At 36.1% G+C, this 25906-nt stretch overlaps 1 protein-coding gene across 1 annotated transcript in view; it reads left to right on the forward strand.

Moving 5' to 3' along the window:
- The first annotated feature begins 1457 nt into the window (after positions 1-1457).
- LOC127452339 (caspase recruitment domain-containing protein 11-like) overlaps positions 1458-25906 on the forward strand; it is a 59528-nt gene continuing 35079 nt past the window's right edge. Inside the window, exon 1 of the mRNA XM_051717753.1 lies at positions 1458-1576. The gene's annotated coding sequence lies outside the window, so the exon portion shown is untranslated. The remainder of the gene's footprint in view (positions 1577-25906) is intronic.

Here is a 25906-nt window from a genome sequence, read left to right on the forward strand (position 1 = left end):
CTATTAGATGTGTGTGATTGGATCTGGAAGGCGTCTATTTTACGTCGTTTGCTAATCTTCAATACGTCTATTTGACATATTGTATCTGTTTCCTCTCAGATGTCTATTAGACATTCTGCACATGTCTTTGAGATGTTCATGATTTGGAATGTTCATAAATCTGACCTTTTTAAGATGTTTAACAGATTGTGATGCTTTCCAGATCAAAAGATCTTAAACAGACATCTCAGGGACATATGTGTGCTATCTGCAATGTTGGGGAGTAACGGAGTACATGTAACAGGATTATGTATTTAAAATACAAAATATAAGTAACTGTATTCCACTACAGTTACAATTTAAATCATTGGTAATTAGAATACAGTTACATTCAAAAAGTATTTTGATTACTGAAGAGATTACTTTGCATTTTATTGTCATTTGTTTCATTTAATATTTAGTCCTTTCAGATGGAAAACATTTATACATATAAATGATGTGATCCAAAGCGCATTTGAACAGCGCTGAAACACTTTCTTATGATGTGTTACATTCATACGAGCAGACAGAGAAGTAAGTTTGAAGTAAGTTTGGAGCAGAAGAAATAGTAATAAACCTTGTGTAAATTGTCAGCTTTATGCTAAGCTAAAATGCTATTTCTAGCAATTTTACATGTACATGTTACCAGACATGATCATATTATTTTATCAAGAAAATTCACGTTGGATCATAATTTCTTTTTTTCTAATAAGTCCTTTGATATTAGGGCAAAAATCTTATTCTTGACAATAATTTTTGAATTGTTTTCCTGTAAAAAAAATTAAAAAATCGTTAAAACAAGTTCAATTAGATTGATCTTGTTTCAGAAACAACACTGCATAAGATATTTAGGTTTTTCAGAGAATGTATTTTTAACATGTGTATTTTGTCTTACTGTACTGGCAGAGTTTTTACAGTCAAAACAAGTGAAAAAATCTACCAGTGTTGAAGAAGTAATCCAAAGTATTTAGAATATGTTACTGACCTTGAGTAATCTAACGAAATACGTTACAAATTACATTTTACAGCATGTATTCTGTAATCTGTAGTGAAATACATTTCAGAAGTAACCCTCCCAACCCTGGCTATCTGGGATATAAATATACAATATTTTGAAGAAAAAAAAAATTATATAATTAATATATCAAATAGTAGCCTATAATATAAAATTACTCATATAGAGTCAATCTAATTTATTTATTTTTCTCATGAACAATTTTTCTCTCATATACATAGCACATAAAGCTTTAAACCGTTAAACTGTTCTGCGATTTTATCTTGTGGGAAACACATTACACTGTAAGTGGTAGGCTTCTGCTTGCTGTGTTGTTTGCAATTTTGACTTCGCCACTGTGAGTTTATATAGCGATGTCCTCCAATAACTCCGCCCACTCTTGCCAACAGCTCTCTGATTGACAGCTGCAATTCAGCTGCAGGTGGAATTATTCAAGGAGTCTCGCGAGCTGTTGCGACAGAGTTCAGCTGTTTTAAACACCGAAGACTTCAAGGTGCCACAATGGAGCTGTCAAATTAAACACCAGGAAGTGATCTTTAACAGGTAAAATACTTTATTCTTTAGAAGAAGAGGATGTAATGTTTACTTACATTAACTATCAAAGTAAGGTGAGGACTTCTGTGTAACTTTAGAGCCGAAGAAAGTCGATCGCAAATTTTCGAAGCACCTCGCGCGTCCGACACACGTATAACATTGATTTGTGTCAGGTTATAATAATATATAGGCTATTACCAAAACGTAATAGTGATAGTATTATTGTACTTGGTGGTCCATATGTGTAGGCTATACTTGACTGTATGTAAGTGTATAAGTACATCGTGCAAGAATTAAGTTGTTGAAGTAACTTTCAATGCGCCTTCGCGTGCCTGTTACACGCGTGCTTAAACCGATGGAACAGATGAATTAGTGCTATTTAGAGAAGACAGGGATGAAAAGTAATTTGCGCATATTTTGATTACCGTACCCATAAAATCTGTAGTTCCATTTAGTCGTATTAGTCATTCACCCTCCATTACATGTCATCTAATAGGATGTGACGAGTTGATCTTGCAGTTTCAACACTATGAACTCAATGTCTGATGCATGCCTTAGTTAAAAGAGTGATGAGAAACTAGTGTTTTTGCTTGCTCTGAACACACATAAAGGGGTCATGTACAGCTCATTACACTACCTTTAATCTGACACCATTAAGCCACTGAGAAACAGGAAATTCTGATTATTGTTAAAATGCATTAAGTCTAAAGTGAAATGCAAAAGTTGAGATGCTGTGCATGGCAGTGTGTGCTTTATATTTATTTATTTGGTACTTGCTATACAGATACAGTCACAACTGTACTGTACATTTAAATGTAGATATCAAACCAAGTGGAATTGACTAAAGATAGCCCAAGTGCACTTTTCAAGTTTAACATTTCGCAAAAATAAATTTGTTAGGAAAATGTAAATGATAAAAATAATAGATAAACTGTTCAAAAGTCAGACAAGGTTTTTGGACAGTTTCTGTTTGTCAGATATACTGGAACATGTCCATAGTTGAGAAGAATGCTGTAAATGTGCATTTTTTGCCATCTTTGTTGTGAGTTGATATTTGTTTTAACATGGAAACCTTCTTTTTAGTCCTAGTTTCATTTAAATTGTGAATGGAATTAGAGCCTTATCAATGCTGTTGCCCTTTTGAAGCACACCTTACCTGTATTCCCTGCTTGTGAGTTGTGCATGGTGTGAAGATGTCACGTGACTGTTGAGAGATGGATTAGACAAGGATCCACTATGTCAGTTTACCAGATGCCCTATATCTGATCTCAGCTTTGCCTAACAAATTAAAAGGCATGTCAATGCATGCTTAGTTTCACAATGGCAAGGATTTTAGGAGAGACCTTATCAAACTTGAAAAGCATTCCCTTTCAGCTTACTCAACTGGAACAGTTGTAAATGTACTCAGTAGTCATGGTGTGTCCGCCCTGTTAGAGATCTGCAGGTAGACTAAGCTCAATAATGTTTTGAAAAGGCATTTTGTCTAATTGCATAGTTCTGACTGACTAACTGATGATTAAGAACAAAACTCAAAGTGGAGTTTACATAGTTGTGGACAGCCAAACAGTAATGCAGTGTGCGATCTGTTCTGAGGACATTAATGAGTTGATTCAAATGATGCATTTGGACAATTTGCATGTAAAATCTCTGGCAGAGTGATTAATAATACAGAGGAATAAACCAGCCTAATCATTGTTATTATGTATAAATAAAACATGTAGTAAGGGTGTGTTCACACTTGTAGTTCGGTTCTCTTGGTGCTCTTGGTCCGGACCAAAAAAGAAAATGATACATTTAGTCCTGGTTTGCTTAGTGTTCACACTGGCATTTTTAACACCGAACATAACGATACAAAACCAAAGGCATCAGGAAAAAGTCACAACCTGATTGGACAGCTTTTATGACGTATATTTTTTGACGGAACTTGCCAAACATCCAAAACAATGCTGGCTGCTGGGCGAAATGCGCTCATTATATTTATATATGTATATATGGTGGTATTTTTACCAGCTGAGAACAATGAAGAGCTAATAAAATGTGTAAAGTAGTCAAAACAGCACCAGGAATTCTTCCAGGTCCACATGTTTGGTGCTCACCAAGGTTCGGATGGCAGCGTTCACACTTGTTCAAATGAACCTCACTAACAGAGCAATCGCACCAGAGTTCGTTTTAATCTAACCAAACCTGTCAAGTGTGAACACACCTTAAGACTGCCTCATTAAGATTTTTCCTCCTGTCATAAACATAATAATACTGAATAATAATAACAAAATTAGACAATATTATATAATAGCTATTAATATAATCACTAATAATCATTGTTATTACAAAAATGTTATCCAAATACTACATAATGCATGTATAGGATTATACAGTTTAATAAATGGAAGTAAAACATCAATGATATTTAAGTTGGAATAAAATAAACAATGCGTTTTACTTGTTAACAGAAAAAAAAAATACAACAAACCAATAGACTCTATGGTGTTACTGATATATCATATGGTGTGAAGTACAAAATATATTCACCATATAGTCCAATCTGACCCTAAGACCAGTCTGTGACCTAACTGAAATCGTCTAGCATCATATGCAGTGCCACATGACAGCAATGCTTTTATTGTAACAATGACAATAATATAAAAAGTTATTTTCAAACTAAATGACACAAAATTACCATGAATGTGGTGCTTATGAAAAAAATCACAAAAGGCAAACATTTTGACTTGCTGTTGACTATAGGAGATATTATCTGTTCTTCCTGGTTGAGCAAACACTGTATCAATACAAAGGCGTTTAAATCGTTTACTGTTCAAACCCTAAATTATAGTGTCAAAGGATGTGGACAAAATCTTTTTAACCATTCACAACTGTGCCAGACATTTGTTATGTTGCTAAAAGATGTGTTTGAAACTTTACAACTTTTAAACTTAAAGGAATAATTAATGATGACCGAATGTTATTTTTTGTGTGATCTGTCCTTTCAAAATAAAACAAAATTAAACAGTTTTTATGATACTCAAACTATGTATGAACAGAGAAAATGTCCTGCAACCAGTGTTAATTAAAAAAAAAAAAAAAAAAAAAAAATAAATATATATATATATATATATATATATATATATATATATATATATATATATATATATATATATATATAATAATTGTTTATTATCATATAGTCTTTTGATGAAAATATCCTTTAAAATGAGTCAGTATTTCATCATGTCATGTTCATTCATTTTGGTTAGTTTTACTCTGAATAAAATGGCTTGATAATGTGTACAATGACAAAAAACTTGTCAAACTGTAATAGACCAAACATTCAAATATTCAAACATGTAGAAAATTTTTTACATTTTCTTAATTTAAAGGAATATTCCGGGTTCAATAAAAATTTAGCTCAATCAACAGCATTTGTGGCATAATACTTATTAAAAAAAAAAAAAAAAAGAAATGACTGTTTATTCTATTTTTAAAAAAAGGCAAAAATTTAAGTTAAAGTGAGGCACTTACAATAGAAGTGAATGGGGCCGATTTTTGGAGGGTTAAAGGCAGAAATGTGAAGCTTATAATTTTATAAAAGCACTTTAATTCTTCTGTTAAAACTCATGTATTATTTGAGCTGTAAAGTTGTTTAAATCTTCATTTTTACAGTCGTTTTAGGGTTTGTTGATGTTACATCTTCAGGGCAAAGAAGTAGTAAAATTGTCTATAACTTTACACAGAAAAGGTTAGTAAGTGTTTTATCACACTAAAATCATGTTGACACGCATATTGTTTAAGTCTTGTTGCTATACTTTTAAAACAGTGATTAAAAACAGTATTTTAACTTTTATGGATTTGCCCCATTCACTTCCATTGTAAGTGTGTCACTGTAACACAGATTTTTGCTTTTTTTTAAGAAAAGGAGGGATGAGTCAAATGAATTTTTGTGGTTATCAATATTATGCCACAAATGCTGTTGATTGAGCTTAACTTGTATTGAACCCAGAATATTCCTTTAAACATCTATCAAACATAAAGATACATACAACGTACTCTACAACTGTTCTTGTTTTGAAAACCTGAGCAGCTGAAATAATAGCATATAATGAATATACTAAACTACTCTTCAGAAGTTAGCCTACTGTATTCTGAATACTTCATGCTTTGGAGACTTATTGATTTTTGAGGAAATCCACAACAAACTGGATTATTGGATTATATGACCAATATCTAATATCTTCTTCTATAAATAGATTTTTCTCTAGATGTTCCTTCTTCTGTTTATATCTTGCACTGTTACTATCTTGCAGCATTATTTTTTTCTTGTCATATTTTCGTCAACGCTTTAATAAAATCGCTTAATAATCGCCACAATGCGTCTTTTTCATCTCGTATTTGTTATACGATATTTGTGACCCTTCGTCAATGAGCGTTTTCATCAGTGATTTTGTTAACGAGATTAAAATGGCCTGCATCTTGCTGTTCATCTCAAAATTCTATATAGAAATGTTTGAGCATAGATTCCCATTCCTTAAGACTCCACAAATACACATGAAAAAGCATTCCAAGTCAAACACATGCTACACCTGACTGTAGAGAGCAGAAGAAAGCGCCTCTTTCTGTTATTGGAATGCCATCAGATTGGCTTTTAGGTTCATGTGCATGGCATCCTATCTGACAAAGGTGGAATTGTTAGCGTTTGCTTGAAATGGTGTCCGATTCCAAATGATTGCATCACAGCTGGAGTGTGCTGACTCCCTCTTCAACCCAAAACAATGGATTTATTATGTTTAATTTGAAACAGCCACGTATTTCTGTCATTGATCTGATTGATTAGCATTTTTAGAATATCTTGTTTTATATCTGGACAGTCCTTTATCAGGTTTTTATAAATGGGGATTGTGATCTAAGCCTGCTATTTGTGTCTGTCACCGAGAATCAATACCAAACTATACCAGTGCCACATCTGATCAATACCAAATTTCAGCAACAGCCTTTCTGAAAAATTCTGAAAATCAAAAGAAATCAGCCAAGACCTCAGAAAAAAAAATTGTGGACCTCCACAAGTCTGGTACATCCTTGGGAGCAATTTCCAAACACCTGAAAGTACCACATTCATCTGTACAAACAATAGTACGCAAGTATAAACACCATGGGACCACGCAGCCATCATACCGTTCAGGAAGGAGACACATTCAGTCTCCTGGGATGAACATAATTTGGTGCGAAAAGTGCAGATCAATCCCAGAACAACAGCAAAGGACCTTCTGAAGATGCTGGAGGAAACAAGTAGACAAGTATCTATATCCACAGTAAAACGAGTCCTATATCGACATAATCTGAAAGGCTGATCAGCAAGGAAGAAGACACTGCTCAAAAATCACCATAAAAAAGCCAGACTACAGTTTGCAAGTGCACATGGGGACAAAGATCTTACAATTTGGAGAAATGTCCTCTGGTCTAATGAAACAAAAATTGAACTGTTTGGCCATAATGACCATCGATATGTTTGGAGGAAAAAGGGTGAGGCTTGCAAGCTGAAGAACACTATCCCAACCATGAAGCATGTGGGTGGCAGCAAAATAGATGGCATCACAAAATAGATGGCATCATGAGGGAGGAAAATTATGTGGATATATTGAAGCAACATCTCAAGACATCAGCCTTTAGTTAAAGGTGCAGTATGTAAGATTCAGAAACCCTTATTAATGAGGCAAGGATTTTAGGAGAGACCTTATCAAACTTGAAAAGCATTCCCTTTCAGCTTACTCAACTGGAACAGTTGTAAATGTACTCAGTAGTCATGGTGTGTCCGCCCTGTTAGAGATCTGCAGGTAGACTAAGCTCAATAATGTTTTGAAAAGGCATTTTGTCTAATTGCATAGTTCTGACTGACTAACTGATGATTAAGAACAAAACTCAAAGTGGAGTTTACATAGTTGTGGACAGCCAAACAGTAATGCAGTGTGCGATCTGTTCTGAGGACATTAATGAGTTGATTCAAATGATGCATTTGGACAATTTGCATGTAAAATCTCTGGCAGAGTGATTAATAATACAGAGGAATAAACCAGCCTAATCATTGTTATTATGTATAAATAAAACATGTAGTAAGGGTGTGTTCACACTTGTAGTTCGGTTCTCTTGGTGCTCTTGGTCCGGACCAAAAAAGAAAATGATACATTTAGTCCTGGTTTGCTTAGTGTTCACACTGGCATTTTTAACACCGAACATAACGATACAAAACCAAAGGCATCACCTGTGGCCGTTAAGTGAACTGCAGCCTGTTGCTCGTGATCGCGCGCACACGCTGTATAGGGACGCGAGCGAGCATGACTCCATAGGGAAGCGAGACTGAACGTGATTCACCGGCATCATGATCACAGATGAGGTAGCATAATTAAAATGACACAGTTATGATTGTTTTACTACAAACTTTGAGACTGCATATTATATTTGACTCTCCAGTGCTGGAACAGGGCTAAAACAAAGTGTGGAAATAGGTCCGACTATGCGAGACTGTAGTTTGAAGTAATCACTTTTCTTTGCATGATACATTGACTGCATTTATACGATAGCCTATGTGTGCGTTAGCTAGCTAACCAGCTTTATCAATAGCTGTTAGCTCAATTTGGTGGATGATAACAGTAGCCATTTATAAAATAGAATTTACATTATAAATATGTTGACACAATTCAGTATTGATCTGATTCCACCACAAATGTCATTTTGATATATCGATGCGCTATTGTTTTATAATAATAGATTGTATATATTTTCGGTATAACCAAGTTACGTTACACTAATGAATGGGTCTTTTTGCATTATCTTGAACATTGTCTAGCATTCAATATGTTATCGTAGTTTACCTTGAATAATTACAGATTAACATTATGTCAGTTACTGTGAATCAGCATACCTGACTTTTAGTATAAATAGAAGATCGTTGAAATTATTTGAAAGTTACGAAGCAAGGTAGCTTGCAATTCGTCAGCGGTAGCAGGCAAGATCAAGTCAGCTAAAATTACACAGATCAATCCTTATGGCACTCTATTTCACATGCTTTGCAGTTATGTATTCTTACCTGTCCAATAAGAAGAACGTCAATTCAGGGTCGGTTTTGATCCCCCAAAACCAAAGAAGTTCCCTCCAGTAATCAAATGTTCTGCCGATGTTCACTCTAGTTTTTGCTCGACCACGATCATGTTTCCGCTTAGCCAGACGGGATTCAGTAAATGTTTTTTTGGGGGGTTTTTTGGGCTTACTCTGAGTTTGTGTAGGAGTCGGTGTTGTGCTGGGAGCCGGACGTTTGCTGGATTCCATCTCTAAAATAACGTTACTTAGTGTTGCTGTTTGTTGACGTTGTTGAACAGTGGAAGAGAAGCACTGAGGCAAGGCTCTCGGGAGCGCGCATAAACATCACATCCTATGGATTTTCCCGGCAAAAGCGACCCACTCCCTTCGCATGAAAATCAGTCTACAGGCTTTAATAGGCAACCTAGGACAACAAATTCAAGGTATTGGAGTGGCCATCACAAAGCCCTGACCTCAGGCTGATAGAACATTTGCAGAACTGAAAAAGCGTGTGCGAGCAAGGAGGCCTACAAACCTGACTCAATTACACCAGTTCTGTCTGGAGGAATGGGCCAAAATTCCAGCAACTTATTGTGAGAAGCTTGTCACCTCAGTCACCATTCACCTTCATTGTATGGAAAAATTATGCAAAGTAAATGGCGACAGAGGGTAACATTCTGTCTCACATCTTCTTTAGTGTTCCACTGAAGAAAGAAAGTCATATTGGTTTGGAATGACATAAGTGTGAGGAAATGATGACAGAATTATTGTAATTTATTTTTTGGTAAACTATCCCTTTAAGGAAGTGGTGCTGTAACTGGACTAGAATACAAATAGTCAGTTTTTGTTGCTACAGTACAAAAACATCCTGCAGAAATAACTCATACTTTCACTGAAGTTTTTCCAGCTAACTAAACTGCTATTTTTTACTTTTCTAATCAGCACTTTCTTAATTTAGTTTACATTGTGTCCTAGCCATAAGAGTTTTACCATCACAGTCAGTGGAAGAGAGTTGGTCAGGGCCTCAGATCAGATCTGCCTCACAGTGTTTCACTTTCACACAAAACAGCTTGGTGCAGTTCCCCTGTACTGGTAGCTTGGAGGAGCAAGGCTGCAGCCCATTGGCTGATGAGGTGCTTTTGGTTTGTGTTTTTCTCTAAAATCGGATGGAGCCGCAGGAGCATGTGGTAAGGGCTTCCGCTAGTTCGGTTTACACTGCTCTCCAACATGACTGAAAAGCACTCAAGCAGGGTCCTGCAGGGACAGACAGAGAGGTCCAGGGCCAAACAAACTTTTAGATGTGACACAGAATTTCACTGCTCTTCTGGGAGAGAAAACAATGGAATTTATTTGGATGCTGCACAGTAAACTTTTAACATCATTTTTAAATTCTGTCTTTGTGTCTGTGTGATATTTCATGTCCTTTATGTGGAAAAATAAAAGTTAGAGTAGTGCTATTATGCATTTTAAATTGTGTCTTTACAATCCCACTGATTATTAATTTTTTCATTCCATTTTAGCTGAAATTGCAAAAATAACGAAAATTCCTGAATACTCCCCCTCTAACAAACAGATAGTCCTGCCCCAAACTCATGGCATTGGATGAGCCAACACTCAAAAAAAATCCTTTTTGCTGCTTGTTAATTTTACTTAATTAAAATGAACTAAAACAACACAATGCGAGGGTCGGGCGTGTGAACGGCAAGCTCTGCGCACTTTGCTAGTTTTTAATACTTTTTGTGTCATAAACCGGTGAGATTTGATACACCCTGTTCCATAACTGTTCTCTGAAGATAATATGTCAAAGAATAAAAAAAAAAAAAGAAGAATTTAATGGCTCTGGAGACATTAAAAGACACTTACAAGCTCAAGCTAATACCCCTGACAGGGCCACAGACCGGGGACTCAGTTTGGACTGTGCGGTGGGAGAGATTCAGCGTCAACTGTTGAACATGTCGGCAATGCTGGCGAAGGTTGCTGACTTGGAGAATCTTGCTGTAATACGTCGATTGATCACTGCCATGGAGATGAAATTCACTGAGTTGGTTACAAGAGTGGCAGATATTGAGAAACAGATTATCTGGAGTCATCGGAGAGGGAATTAGCTGCTAACCGGCTAGTGACCAAGACAGACTTGGAGCGCGTTTGGGAAAAGTTGGAAGACCTTGAGAATCGTAACCGGCAAAACAACGTCCAAATTGTTGGAATTCCTGAGGACGAAGAAGGCCGAGATATGGTGAAATTCCTAGACGAGCTCTTCCCGAGTCTGCTCGACATAACAGGCTATAAGCTGGTAATTGAGCGAGCTCACAGAGTTCCGGCTCCACAGAGACAGGCCTCGATCAATTCTGGCCAAATTTCAGAGATCATCCGGTAAAGATCTTGTGTTACGCGAGGAGTAAAGGAAGGCTTTCTTGGAAGAACCACAGCATTTTCTTTTTCCCAGACTTTGTGAATTTGATGAGAGAAATGTGATTGATTCAAGGAATGCAAGAAACTCTTACATCATGCACTGATGTTCCTGGCCAAACTAAATAGATACTAAGGATGGCCGCAAAATATTTACATGCCCACAGCAAGCGATGTCCTTCATAAAGTCAGTTGAATGAGTAAATCATTGCTCTCGATGCAGCCGAGTGGACCTGACTCACTGAACATTCACTTGACTGTTCGAGGAAACTGGGTGCCTTCTTTGTTTCTTTTTGTGTTGGTTCCGCGTAGCGGCTGGAGTTTGTTTTGTGGAATAACACTCCTTCGGGACAGTTTGTGGATGTATCTGCATGTCCTTTGTGCTTATGCCTCCAACAAATGCTAAAGGCTGAAATCAGTGTCTATATGGAGACCAACTGGTCCTCAGTATACTCTGTGGGCATGGCCTAGGAGGCACTTAAGGCGGTTCTTAGGGGTCAGATCATACAGTATGCCTCATTCATCAAAAAATCCAAAGCACGGGAACTTGTGGAGTTGGAAGGGAATATTAAAAGTGCAGAGGCAGATCTAAAGTGCCAAATGTCATCTGATGGCCTCAGAGAATTGATCCGATTGAAATACAGATATAATACTGTTTTGTCGCGGAAGGTGGAGTTTTGGCTATTCAGGGCAAGACAGTCATACTTTGAGTCGGGGAAAAAGCAGGGAAGCTTTAGGTTAGATATATAAAACAGAGAGAGTCTTTTTCTACCATTCCCTCAGTGAAATCTACTGGTGGTGAAATATTTACTTCAGCCATTGATAGTAATAATGCTTTTAAAGAATTCTATCTTGATTGCTATAGTTCCACGTCTTCGTCTACTGATGAAGTAATTAGAAACTTTGTGGAACCATTAGAACTCCCTAAATTCTCTTGATTCAAAGATAACCTTGGAGGAGCTTGGCAAGGTAATTATGGCCTTGCCTACAGGCAAGTCTCAAATTTGCCACTGAATTTTTTAGATCCTATGCTACAGAACTGGCTCCACTTTTGCTAGAAGTTTATACAGAATCATTAAAGAATGGAAAGCTTCCGCCAACCATGACACAAGCCCGGATCGGTCTGATTCTTAAAAAGGACAAAGATCCAAGCGAGAGTTACCGTCCAATTTCCTTGATCCAGCTAGACGTTAAAATATTGTCAACAATTTTGGCTAACCGATTAAGCAAAGTTACGACATCTCTTATACATATAGATCAGGTGTGGTTTATTCGGGGCCATAGTCCTTCTGATAACATTAGGCGTCTCATTAATATTATATGGTCAGTGGCGAATGATCAGACTCCAGTCGCAGCCATCTCACTTGACGCCAAAAAAGCATTTGATATTGTAGAATGAGATTATCTTTTTATGATTTTGGAAATGTATGGGTTTGGGAATACTTCTATTGGGTGGATTAAGTTACTTTATAGACACCCGGTAGTGGCGGTACAAACAAATTGATTAATTTCAGATTATTTTACTCTGGATAGGGGCACCTGGCAGGGTTGCCCTCTTTCCCCATTATTGTTCTATCTTGCCATGGAACCATTAGCAACCACGATAAGAAGGGAAGATGATTTTCCAGGGGTGGTGGCGGGAGGTGTGGCGCATAAGCTTCTGCTTTAAGCAGATGATATTTTATTATTTGTCTCCGACCCCATTAGATCTATGCCTTGCCTCCACAGAATTATTAATTATTAAAATTATTAAAAAAGTTCTCAGGATACAGAGTTAATTGGTCTAAATCCGAAGCTTTGGCTCTGACAGCATATTGCCCTGTAACAGCTTTTCAGCCGAGCACCTTCCAGTGGCCCAAGCAGAGCATTAAGTATTTGGGCATTTTATTTCCATCAAGTTTTAGTGATTTAATTAGAGTTAATTTTGACCCTTTAATAAAAAGGTTTTTGAGTGATGTGGACAGGTGAGCTTCTTTACATTTTAAAGAAGGTTAATGTTATAAAAATGAATTATATTTCAAAATTCAACTACTTCCCATTGGAATTCCCCTCATTTATTTTAAACAATTTGATAGTATAGCCAAATCCTTCATTTGGAATGGTAAATGTCCTCAGATGCATTTTATTAAGTTACACAGGCCAGTTGACAAAGTTGGGTTTGGTCTCTGCAACATTTTAGTTTATTATCATGCTTTTGGTCTCAGACATTTGGCACATTGGTCGCTCCCACTGGAGAGGGCTCCTCCCTGGTTTTGCATTGAACAAGAGGCCTTTGTCCCTATTTCACCATTACAAAGTCTTTCTGCGAAATTGCCCAGAATGGTAAAATCTCATCCCATCATTTTGCACTTGCAATCAGTGTGGTCAAAGTTTTCCTGCATGTTCAGTTTGGATGTTTATCTGAATGTTGCCTCAAGCATATGGTTGAACCCTAAATTACACATTGATAAGTCCCCCTTTTGCTGGACGGAGTGGATTGAGAGGGGTGTTGCTACGCTTGGAGACATGTATTTGAGTATTGAGATCTTTTGATAATATAATACAGCAATTTGGGATTCAGATGTCTCAATTCTTCAGATATTTACAGTTGCGCCATTTATTATGTACTGTCTTTGGAAGTAGTATAAAGCCCCCCGAAGCGGCGGAAACCCTTAGTGTGATGATTGTTGCTTTTGGGAAAGGTCACGAAGCATCGGCATATTATTCTTTGCTGATTCAGAGTCTTGCCGATGGTGCTTTATCATCTCTCAATGGGTTATGGGAAAAGGATTTGAACATGGCACTGGAGGATGGGGAGAGGGAAAAGATTCTAAAAAATGTCAAATCTATGTTCAGAGATGCTAAGATACGTCTTATGCAATTTAAGATCATATATCGTTTATATTGGACCCTCTCTAGGTTGTATAGACTTGTTTTAATAGATACACCTACCTGTTGGAGATGCCAGTTGGAAGATGGGTACATAGCCCATGCCTTTTGGTTCTGTTCGATGATTCAGGAGTTCTGGTCGGAAGTCCAGAACTTCATCAGTGAGGTCTTGGACACTGACGTTACTCTCTGCCCCAGACTGTGTATTTTGGGGGGTGGGACAGTCATTGATATAAATGACAAATATATAAAAAAGTGGGTTCTATCCAGTGTGATGTTTGGGAGGCAAATTATTCTTAGGGGTTGGAAGGCAGCTGGTTCTCCCTCCTTTCAAGAGTGGTGCACTGAATTGGGCAAGGTAGCGGCTTTCAAGGAAATGGCATATAGACGGCTGGGTAACATGGAGGCATACAGGAAGAAATGGGGCAGATATGTGGCCTTCCTGGAGGGTTTCAATAACAAACAGGTAGGGGAGAGAGGCAGTGTTGTTTCGTTATATGTAGTCATTTTTAATTGTATTTTAATTTTTTTTATTTATTGCTTTTCTATCTGGATAATCACTTTTTTTCTGTGTTTGTTTATATATGTAAGTCCTTTATTTGTATTTATATTTATATTGACCACTGGGGGTGGGGGAGGGACAAGTTTTTTTTTTTTTTTTAAATGTATTGAATCAATAAAAAAATAAAATAAAAAATAAACTAAATAAATAAAAGCAATTCTAGAACATTTTGTCACAACTTGATTTCATTGCATTCTATCCATTTAAATTTGTAAAATGGAAGTTTACTTAATCCATTTGAGTTGGGACTAAAATAATACTTTTTGTGGTGTTAATTTAGCATTGATGAAACTGGGCAGGGGATTTCCATTTTCCAGCATGGGACTCGATAGAGAGAGAGTTAATGTTATTATTAAGTGTTATTTTATGTGTTTTTGTGCAAGATCAATATAAAGGGGGATAGTTGTTAGTGTTTAATGTTTTGTTATGTTGAGTTTTGGGGTTTACCATTATGTAGAAGAGTTAATGATGAAGACAGGTAGATGTCACACATGATATTGATTGTTCACTTCGTTGAGCAAATGCTGTGCTAACCATAGCATTGTTACTAAATTACATTCTGTTGTGTTTCCAACCAGCACGTATTTAGTATGTTAATATTCACTTCACTAGTTTGTACATAAAGAAATAAAAAAAGATGTATTTGAGTTACATCGACACGTCTGATTTTGAGTTTACCCAACTCAACCAGGTTCTTTCTACACAAAGTGTTTGTGTTGCGATTACGTAGTAATTTTAAGTTAAGAAAACTAATTTCAAACACGTGGTACCAATGTCCATGAATGAATCAAGTTCAGCCAAAGAGCTATTTTTTTTAATGAATGTTGCTGTGTCGTGCAGGTCGGGATGCTCAAACAAACAGAGAAATAAAAGTGCCAGTTTTCTACAGATTTCTAGGAAATCAGCCTGCACAGCCTGATTTCAGGAAAATTACATGAATGTGTTGTCCTTAATGTTGCAAAAGGATATTACGTGGTGCCTTCCACACATCATGGCAGTTCCGTGGTGAGATGTCCACTGTGTAGCGCTCTATAAAACTAGCCTCCCTAACCTAAACTTCAAACCTAAGCCTAAAAGATTATTTCAAAAAAGTGAGATGAAAAACGCAATAGTTGAAGCAACAACGTCATTTTGTGATGCTTCTATGACACTTTGAGGTACAGTGTTGGGTGCAATTTAATTAAAAAAGTAATGAATTACTGTAATAATTTTTTAATACAAAATTAATGTAGCGCATGACAATTCAAAATATTATTTTTTTCAATTAAGTTTACTTTTACTTTTTATTACCTTACTTGGTTTACACATATTTTTAAAATAATATTATATAGTCATGAATTGTTGATATTTACATTTGTTTGCGTTTTGTGACTGCTGAAGGGCATGCACCCCCTAATGAGTACCTGAACAAGAAGAAAATAGATATATTTTTTTACTTTTCTGTGAAATGTTTTAGAAAATAACTTTAATGTGATTACTTTTCCAATTAAGTAATCTGTAAAGTCAGTAATCTCATTACAGTATTAGAGTAGTGATTTGTAATAAATGACTTTTTTTGAGTAACTTACCAAACACTGTTGGGCTCACATTGACTAGTTTGCTCTTCAGGACTCTTAAGGCGGTCTCACACCAGACGAGAATTAAAAGAATGAACAAGGCTAGAGTAAATAATATATGTCCATTGATAATGATTTGGGTTGAATTTAATGGAAAATATTTGAGTTGCACTCCGTGGCATGGCAGAAATTTTAGCAGCCTCCGGAGTTGGGCGCCACTGACAGACACAGAGTGGCGGCGGCGGTGTGCGTACCTTTGTATGAAATCTTCAGTTTTCTGGCAATTTCAAGCATTGTATAGCCTTCATTCCTCAAAACAATGATTGACTGGCGAGTTTCTAAAGAAAGCTGTTTCTTTTTTGCCATTTTTGAGCTAATATTGACCTTAAGACATGCCAGTCTATTGCATACTGTTGCAACTCAAAAACAAACACAAAGACAATGTTAAGCTTCATTTAATGAATCAAATAGCTTTCAGCAGTGTTTGATATAATGGCAAGTGATTTTTCTAGTACCAAATTAGCAATTTAGCATTATTACTGTGTGACCCCCTTTACTCAGTAGTTTAAAAAAAAGTAAACTACTGTAGTTGGTTGTGTAATACAAACATTAAAATGTATCGCCTTACAAGTCATGTGCTATAGTTAAAGTCTTTAGATGTCATAAGATAGCATTTTCTGAGGAACAAGGCAAAACTCTTGGTAGAACCCCAGGGTTCTTTACTCAGCTCCAAAGAATACTTTATGCCAAAAAGGTTCTATTAACAAAGATTTACAAAAAAAAAAAAAGAAACCCTTTTTGCACAAAAGGGTCCTTTAGGCACGAGTCTGAATCCAGCTCCTTTTCCGCCAGCTCCTTATTCGCCGAAATATCCGTTCCACTTTAAAAAATGGTGGGTGGCATATAGGACCTCCCGCTTATTTTCATTGGCTGTATTTTTTAAAGGTACAGCTGTACTGAAAATCTGAGGCTGCAGTCGGCAGGTATTTGAATTATCGACATACATTTGTACAATTATTTTCACAGGGTAATTTTTAAGTGAATGTTTCTATAAAAGGCACCTGTGACCATGTTTAAGCTAAGGAAGCCTGCACCTTATATAATACCCATCCATCCCATATTCCATGTTCATTTGAAAGTGGAAGATGACATTAGACATCGTTTGCTATTGAGATTTGATTTCCTTTATCACTTTTATTATGAATCATCTAAAATGTCATGTGTAACAATATTCACATACAGTAACTAACTTAAGTTTTTATGTGTTTTTAACATGTGTATTTTGTCTTACTGAACTGGCAGAGATTTTATAGTCAAAACAAGTGATAAAATCTACCAGTGCTGAAGAAGTAATCCAAAGTATTTAGAATATGTTACTGACCTTGAGTAATCTAACGGAATATGTTACAAATTACATTTTACAGCATGTATTCTATAATCTGTAGTGGAATACATTTCAGAAGTAACCCTCCCAACCATGTGTATAGTCTACATTATTTGTTGGTCATTTGTTTTTTTGATTTATTTATTCATTTATTTATTTTACTTAGTTTGGAATTATTTATTATTATTTTAATTTATGTTTAATGTTAAATGATTTAAAAAAAATTTTTAATAAATAATATTACTACTAATTAGACTTTTAGGTTATTATTATAAACCTGTGAATTTATTAAGTCAATTCTTATGACTGTTGTATTATAAATCATGTTTTTTATTGCTTGTGTTGTTGTAAATACAAACTATTAAAACTAAATAATTAGTTTTATTATTTAATTTACTAAATAATATTTAAATGTGTTTTATAAGGTTATTTCACTTTCTTAGTGATATAGTATCTTTATGAACTATTTAATTAACATATCCAATAAACAGTTTCTATGGTAATAAAAACTCAAACTAAATTTAAAAACCAAACAAAAAACTAATTTTACGAACCCCTAACGGTTCTGTATATGGAATCTTTTCACCTGGCTCAAAGAACCCTTTAGGATTTTTTTGATAAAACCCTTAAAAATAGAACCTTTTAGGGGTTCAAAATATGAAGCGAGTGATAGAACCCTCTTGGGTTCTATATGGAATCTTTTTTTTTTTTTTTTAAGAGTACATGTGTTTATTAACTGAAAATCACTTTTAATCATAATTTGTGTGGAAAATGAATAAAAGTTGTTGGTGTAGTGCCTTTAGTGTTCATTTCACCATGAAAGTGCGGCGATATGTGCAAAGAGCCATGTAAAACTCAATTTGCAAAAATGTAGGTATAGTAACATGATTCAAAGAGACTATCATGGTTTAAAATGGCTTTCCTGTCTCTGCATATTAAACTGGAAAAAAGAAAGTATTTAAACATCAAGAAAAATGACCATTCACATTTAAGAGATAGTTTGCAAGACACACCGTCTACTGATAATCTGTGTTTAAATATACTGCAAAACGGGTATCACTTCTGCTGTTCAACTTTAAATGTGCACAGCAGGCACACAACTTCTCCCAACATTTCTTATTTTAAGAGGCAGAGTTAAACACCTGCTGATGAAATGAGGAAGTGAAGTGTGCGGTCTTACTCACTTACTCCAAAATAAGTTAAGAGGAAATCTGGTAAAGGTATATAAGACAGATGGGCGTGGACTGCATGTTTGTGTGTATGTGAATATGAACCTCTCCGTGTGATGCTGAATTATGACTCGGCTGAGTCATGTCCTGACTCGAACACAAAGCAAATGATGATGAATGACAGTATAATGCCATGTCTCTGTTAGTCTGCCAGTGTGCCGAAATCTGAGGGGAGCAGCCCGCAGTGTGTTTCCAGTAGTCATTCAAACAAGAGCGTAGTCAGCAGAGGATCGTGTTTACTTTGGTGCTCTCTCCCACTCGATTCTGTGATTTCCAAAAATCAAAAAAGTGTCTTAACTTTTTTAAACAACAGCTTAGGATGCTGTTGCCTAAAATTATTAAAGCTTACCCAGCCCTCAGTGCACTCAGTGTGATCCGCTGTGTGGCTCAGTGATATGGTTTGAGTTCAGTTGAATGAGAGACTCAAATATGCCGTTAATTCCCTTATTTGGACAGTAAAATTTGATTGGAATTTAAAGTGTACAATAATCGCGGTTCTCTCAAATAGATCAAATAACCACGATTAGATGATTATTTAACAATTGCGACAGTCCTACTTGCTACTAAGTGTCTTTTCAGTGTCTTCAGCAGGGACTAAAAGAGTGTTTTTCATTTCTGTTCGTTCTGAGCAGAAACTGTATTTTTCCGTTCCGGTTCCAGTGTTCCACTGCCTCCTTTCCAATTGGTAACTGGTTAAATCAAAATTAAAGAATGGTTCAGTCAAGTCCACTTTCATCAGTAGTTTATTGATACATAGCAACAGGTATATTTGGTGGTATGATCTGTTCTGAGTGAAACTCCCTGTGCCTTCCATGTGGCTGTGCCTGCAAGGCAGGGGGAGCAGCAGTTTTTTTAATATATCCCCTGGGGGATAACCAAACAGATATGCAGACAATGTTGGCACACAAACAGTATAAATGACATACTAATAACAGTTGACAATGAATAGAATAGTTAATACAAGATAACAATGCTTGCCTAGAATCGCTGACAATGAGATAAAGAAGGGAGACAGCAGGGTTGATGCTAAGGAGGGGGTGGGGATGGAGGTGGGTTTTTAAATGTGGCATGCAGTATGCAACGAGGCGGCTGTGAATTTGAAGACTGCTATGACAGATGTCTAAACTTGATTGGTACATGTTATGATAATGGGTGTGCTGATTCAAGCTGACTGTTGTGGCCTGCCTGAACTAACGTGATTCTTGATTTAGTTACAGTATATTTTAAATGACAGTACTCTGTGCTAAGAGTGGGTGATGTACCAGTTGCAGTCTTACCATATCTCTCAAGTAGTCTGGAAAAACATGCTCAAAATAAAGGATTTGCCTCAAGCAAAATAAATGATAAAAAGCTATTTATTTTTTTCCCCCATGTGGGGGTATTATCAGCATAGAAATCATAACAAGCAAAGTATACAGAAGCCTATATAAAATAACGTCTTTTCATTAAATGTATTCTTAATATTAAATATATCCCCAAAAATATTACAAATATTTCAAAAATGCATCTGGCCATCTAAAATCAATAAATAACCAAAATCTCTCTCTCTCCTGCATACACACACACACATACACACCCACACACACTGCATGGGCACGTTTGGACTAAACATCATCTTATGCTGGCCAAATATTTTATTTTAAACATGTAATAATAATAATAATTATTATTATTATTCTCTCCTTTTCTCCCCAATTTGGAATGCCCAATTACCAATGCGCTTCAGGTCCTTGTGGTGGTGTAGTGGGTTGCCTCAATCTGGGTGGTGGAGGACGAATCTCTGTTGCCTCTGTGTCTGAGACAGTCAATCCGTGCACCTTATCACGTGACTTGTTGAGCGTGTTACCGCGGAGACCTAGTGTGTGTGGAGGCTTCACACTATTCTCCGTGGCATCCACACACAACTCACCACGCGCCCCACCGAGAGTGAGAACCACATTATTGCGACCATGAGGAGGTTAACCCAACGTGACTCTACCCACCCTAGCAACCAGGCCAATTGGTTGCTTAAGAAGCCTGACTGGAGTCACTCAGCACGCCCTGGATTTGAACTTGCGACTCCAGGTGTGGTAGTCAGCGTCTTTACTTGCTGAGCTACCCAGGCCCCCTTAAACATGTAATAATTATTGAAATATTTGATTTTATTTATTTGTTTTAATTACAGATCTGTATCAATGTGTCATACCTAACAATAATTCAGTGAAGACTTTTTACATACTTTTAATGTTCTTTTTACCTCAATATTTTTTTAATCTCTGGATTAATCATGCATGTATATGTATGTAGTAATTATACATAGTTGTCTAAAAGGTCTAAAGCATGACACAGAAGGCTACAGCCTCAGTGTGCATTAGGGTTGCTCCGATATCAAAATTTTGGCTTCAGTACGATACCAGCTCTGGTACCTTGGTATCGATACTATAATCAACAAATAAAAAGCCTCAGATTTTTTTATGAAATTATACAGAAAATGATGATTAAAAGAACTGCATAAAGTCTCACAGGTACAAATTATACGTTTTCCGTTTGAATTTTTCTGGATTCCATGTTAAATGTTGTAATCAAATGTTATGATCAAATGGTGTTTAATCATACATACAGCTTTAATCAAATAAAAATATAATACGTAATTTTTATTTTTTATTTTATTATTTTTTACAAAAGAATTGCAATTTTATTTTTGAGAAATTAAAATGCTGCACAACAGAGCTACACATTATTAATGTTAAAAAGTATTAACATTTTTATTACCTGTGGCACAAAGCTGCTATGGCTGAATCACAACATGCTGATAAAGCACTTGGATTTGTGATATTGCTTACAGATAATAATAATAATAATAATAATAATAATAATAACAAAACAACCATTTAATATTATAGAATTGTTATTATGAGTATTATTGCTACTTTTTGAATATTAAATTTTTCTGTCTTCAATTTCACGCATCCAGTTGAATAGAGCTTTCATTTAAGAGGGACCTTTAAATGTGTTTTATAAGGTTATTTCACTTTCTTAGTGATATAGTATCTTTATGAACTATTTAATTAACATATCCAATAAACAATTTCTATGGTAATAAAAACTAAAACTAAATTTAAAAACCAAACAAAAAAGTAATTTTACGAACCCCTAACGGTTCTGTATATGGAATCTTTTCACCTGGCTCAAAGAACCCTTTAGGATTCTTTTGATAGAACCCTTAAAAATAGAACCTTTTAGGGGTTCAAAATATGAAGCGAGTTCTTTGAGTTCTTCCTGTTTTTGATGGGTTAGTTATATCAAGTTTTCCGTTAATGCTGGGATACTCCCGTCGCGACTCTCCAGCTGAAATCTCCGAGCTGCACCGGAGGAGTTCATTTAAGTGTTAACAGCCATTTATACTCTAAACACTGCATGAAAATTAAGCACCAGTAGTGTGTGCTGCGTTTGTGTGAGTGTGCGCATGCGTGCGCCCATGTGTCTGTGTGTGTTGGAATCATATGACAGAGCAGAGCGGCACCTCTTGTTCATTCTGTAGCATGCAGTGCATGTGACTGTATAATATTTAATTATTGTTGTTTAATGACCACACTTGGCCATATCCAGATGTTTTTATTTTATTTTCAAACTGTCACATCTCATTTCATTTTGCTAATGACAGCATACTGTAATATGGTACTGAAATTAGCATCAAGATGATATCGTACCGTTTAGATTTTTGTAGTAACGCAATACTTCATTAGTACTGGTAAACAATGCAACCCTAATGTGCATTAAGGCAAAGGTGTGTGCAGTTTCATTCAGAATCAAAGCACATGCTTATCATGTTCAACTAAAAAGAGAGAAGACTAATTTTTGGTGAAATAGGAGGAGGTGCAATTCCAAAAATTACTGCTAAAACATTTTTACAATTTGGTTTCATGAAAAAAAATATCAGAACGAAATAAACCTGTTATTAAGCAGTTACCAACATTTAAAAATAAAGTTTTCATGGGACTTTGCTCCCATTTTCAGTTATGTTCTTCAAAAAATGTATTTTGTTTTCGTTTTTGTTCCTTGGAACATTTACAGTCCCTGTTCTTCAGTGTCATAGATTGTTACAACTATCCAGCAAACCTTTGGCAAATCCAGTGATTAGTCCTTAAAAGTGCTTATTGTACCTAACCGGTACCTTTTAACCACAACTTTGTTTCCAGATTGACTGCTAAAACATTTTGCTCCTGAAAAAAGCCATTACTCACAGAAGTTGCGTAAAGCCAGCCAATCAGATTGAAGCTTGCCAGCTGGAGAAAGTGCTTTCCAGTTTTGTGTGTAATATGCATTAGATGGTCAGTGAACCAGCTGTGGGGTCTCTGTGGGTATGCTGCTGTCTGATGCTGAGACTAACTTAGTCCTTTCCAGAAACTGTCCTCCCTTGTCACCCACCCACTGATCTCAGATCAGATGACTCCTCTCTTGTTGGGATGGGGAAGAGATGCTATTGCGGCCAGTTTGCACTCAAATATGCAGCTCTTCCTAAGCCTGGGGGGCAAAAGCGAAAAGGCAGATGTCATGAGTTTTATCGCATTTGCAGCAGTGCAGAGCGAGGGATGATAGATACACAGGAATATGCAAAAGCGTGTGTGGGCAAATCAGTAGAATGGTTTGATTTAATTTGCAAAGGCTGGAAAACAGTGCTGGTATTATACAGCCGAAGGGGATCAACTGCACCTTCAACACATCTCATCACAAAATATATGCAAAGAAACCCAGATGTGCAGAGCTGTGCATTAAAACATTACTGCACATTAACATTTACATTTCCGTCCCAAGGAAATCAGGGAAAATATGAGACATCATGAGTTTATAGTACAATTATTTTTGTTTTGGCAGGATATTTATTAAAATGGCTCACAGACCAGACAAGCACACAAACACTTCAAATTGTCTGTTCAAAGTAGGTGAAACATAAACTGATCTACACACTGTAATCTGTTACAGTTACATAAAAACCCAACATATTCAGATTACAGTTACATTTGGTAAAAATTTGGGTTACTAGCAGGATAATATTTTTATTTATTTATAACAAAATAAACTAAAGATCCTCCTGACATAAAAGTATATAGAACGCTGCTTTCTTCAGAGTGGTACAGATATGATCAGATGCGCACTCGAGATCTCTTCTGGTTCTCTTTCGTGACCCATGTGAATCTGGCACCACTTACTGTCGCATGCGCAAATAATACCTGTCTCACATCAACACTGTGCTTTGTTTTTTTTTTTATCATCAAAATCCTCCTTAAACATAAACATAGAATCACTCATAAATGTTAGCTGGTTGTGTTTGTCTGTGGATCATGAAGCGGGAAAAGCACATACACTATAAACTATACCCATTTACACACACCAATGTAAAAGATCGACGGTCCCTCACATTCACGTATATGTGCTCATACATTGAGGGAATCCCTGAGTTTACGTAAAGGGAAACCCCACTATTACAGCGCAGTTTCGCTGCAGCTCGTGATAGAAAGTTAAGGAAACAAACAGAGCAACAACTCTGGAATATCTGGAAAGAAAGTGAAGCAATGGAGAATAAAATAGTGAAGTCTTCCTCGGATACCATGTTTGTTATTTACTCAAGCGTCGTGGGAAAATTATGTGTTTAGATTTAGGTGGGGTTGGGTTAGGGGATCTAAAATATTAATATGATTGTATAATGTAACTAAACTTATATTGAATACGCACGATAAATCTGAAAATTGCAGAACCTGTGATGAAATTGTCTGAACTGAGATGAGAATGGCATGAGTCGGTACAGTGACGTTTTGGTCATGAGACTGCCCTGAAACTGATTCTCCCTCAAGAAAGTTTAATTATTATGATCAAGGCCGTAACCATGTCTTGAACATTGGGAGGGACCAAACCATTTTGGGGTTGGGGGTTTTGAGGTCACAAATGTAATGGTTCTTTTTGGTCCTTTAAAATACTAAAGGCGCTGAATGCAATATTTTTCTGGATAAAGGCTTTAAATGTTATAAAAAGTTTGTTTTTTTATTTTTTTATTCACACAATACCAGACTACCACTGTGTCTGCTAGGAATTTGCCTGTTTCAGTCAGCTTACCTTTCTTTTTTGTGCTGTCTCAGAGATAAAAAATGACAAAAATTCTTTTCATCATTGATGTATCTGTAAAATGACTTGCTTGCTAACAAAAAAAATACACAAAATAAGTTACTCATCCTCAAGTTTTTCCACCCTCATTGTGTGTTTTATTTTGCAATTAACCAAGTAGGTTAATTGAAACAACCCTTGAAACAACCACACCGTCTTTTTCCAGAGCAGCCTGTATTTCTCCTGAGGTTACTTGTGGGTTTTTCTTTGTATCTTGAACAATTCTTCTGGCAGTTGTGGCTGAAATCTTTCTTGGTCTACCTGACCTTGGCTTGGTATCAAGAGATCCCTGAATTTTCCACTTCTTATTAAGTGATTGAACAGTACTGACTGGCATTTTCAAGGCTTTGGATATCTTTTTATATCCTTTTCCATCTTTATAAAGTTCCATTACCTTGTTACGCAGGTCTTTTGACAGTTCTTTTCTGCTCCCCATGGCTCAGTATCTAGCCTGCTCAGTGCATCCACGTGAGAGCTAACAAACTCATTGGCTATTTATTCACAGGCATTAATTGCAATTTTAAAAGCCACAGGTGTGGGAAATTAACCTTTAATTGCCATTTAAACCTGTGTGTGTCACCTTGTGTGTCTGTAACAAGGCCAAATATTCAAGGGTATGTAAACTTTTGATCAGGGCCATTTGGGTGATTTCTGTTATCATTATGATTTAAAAAGGAGCCATACAACAATGTGATGATAAATGGCTTCATATGATCACTATCCTTAAATAAAAGACAGGTTTTTTTGCATGATCAGTCATATTTTTAAAATCAATGCCAAAATTTCACAATTTCTGCCAGGGTGTGCAAACTTTTGAGCACAACTGTATATATACACTGCCATTCAAAAGTTTTGAAACACTTGACTGAAATGTTTCTTATGATCTAAAAAATCTTTAGATCTGAAGGCGTATGCTTAAATGTTTGAAATTAGTTTTGTAGACAAAAATATAATTGTGCCACCATATTAATTTATTTCATTATAAAACTAAAATGTACAGGTGCATCTCAATAAATTAGAATGTCGTGGAAAAGTTCATTTATTTCAGTAATTCAACTCAAATTGTGAAACTTGTGTATTAAATAAATTCAGTGCACACAGACTGAAGTAGTTTAAGTCTCTGGTTCTTTT

This window comes from Myxocyprinus asiaticus, chromosome 14 (genome assembly GCF_019703515.2).
Source record: "Myxocyprinus asiaticus isolate MX2 ecotype Aquarium Trade chromosome 14, UBuf_Myxa_2, whole genome shotgun sequence".
Lineage (NCBI taxonomy): Eukaryota > Metazoa > Chordata > Actinopteri > Cypriniformes > Catostomidae > Myxocyprinus > Myxocyprinus asiaticus.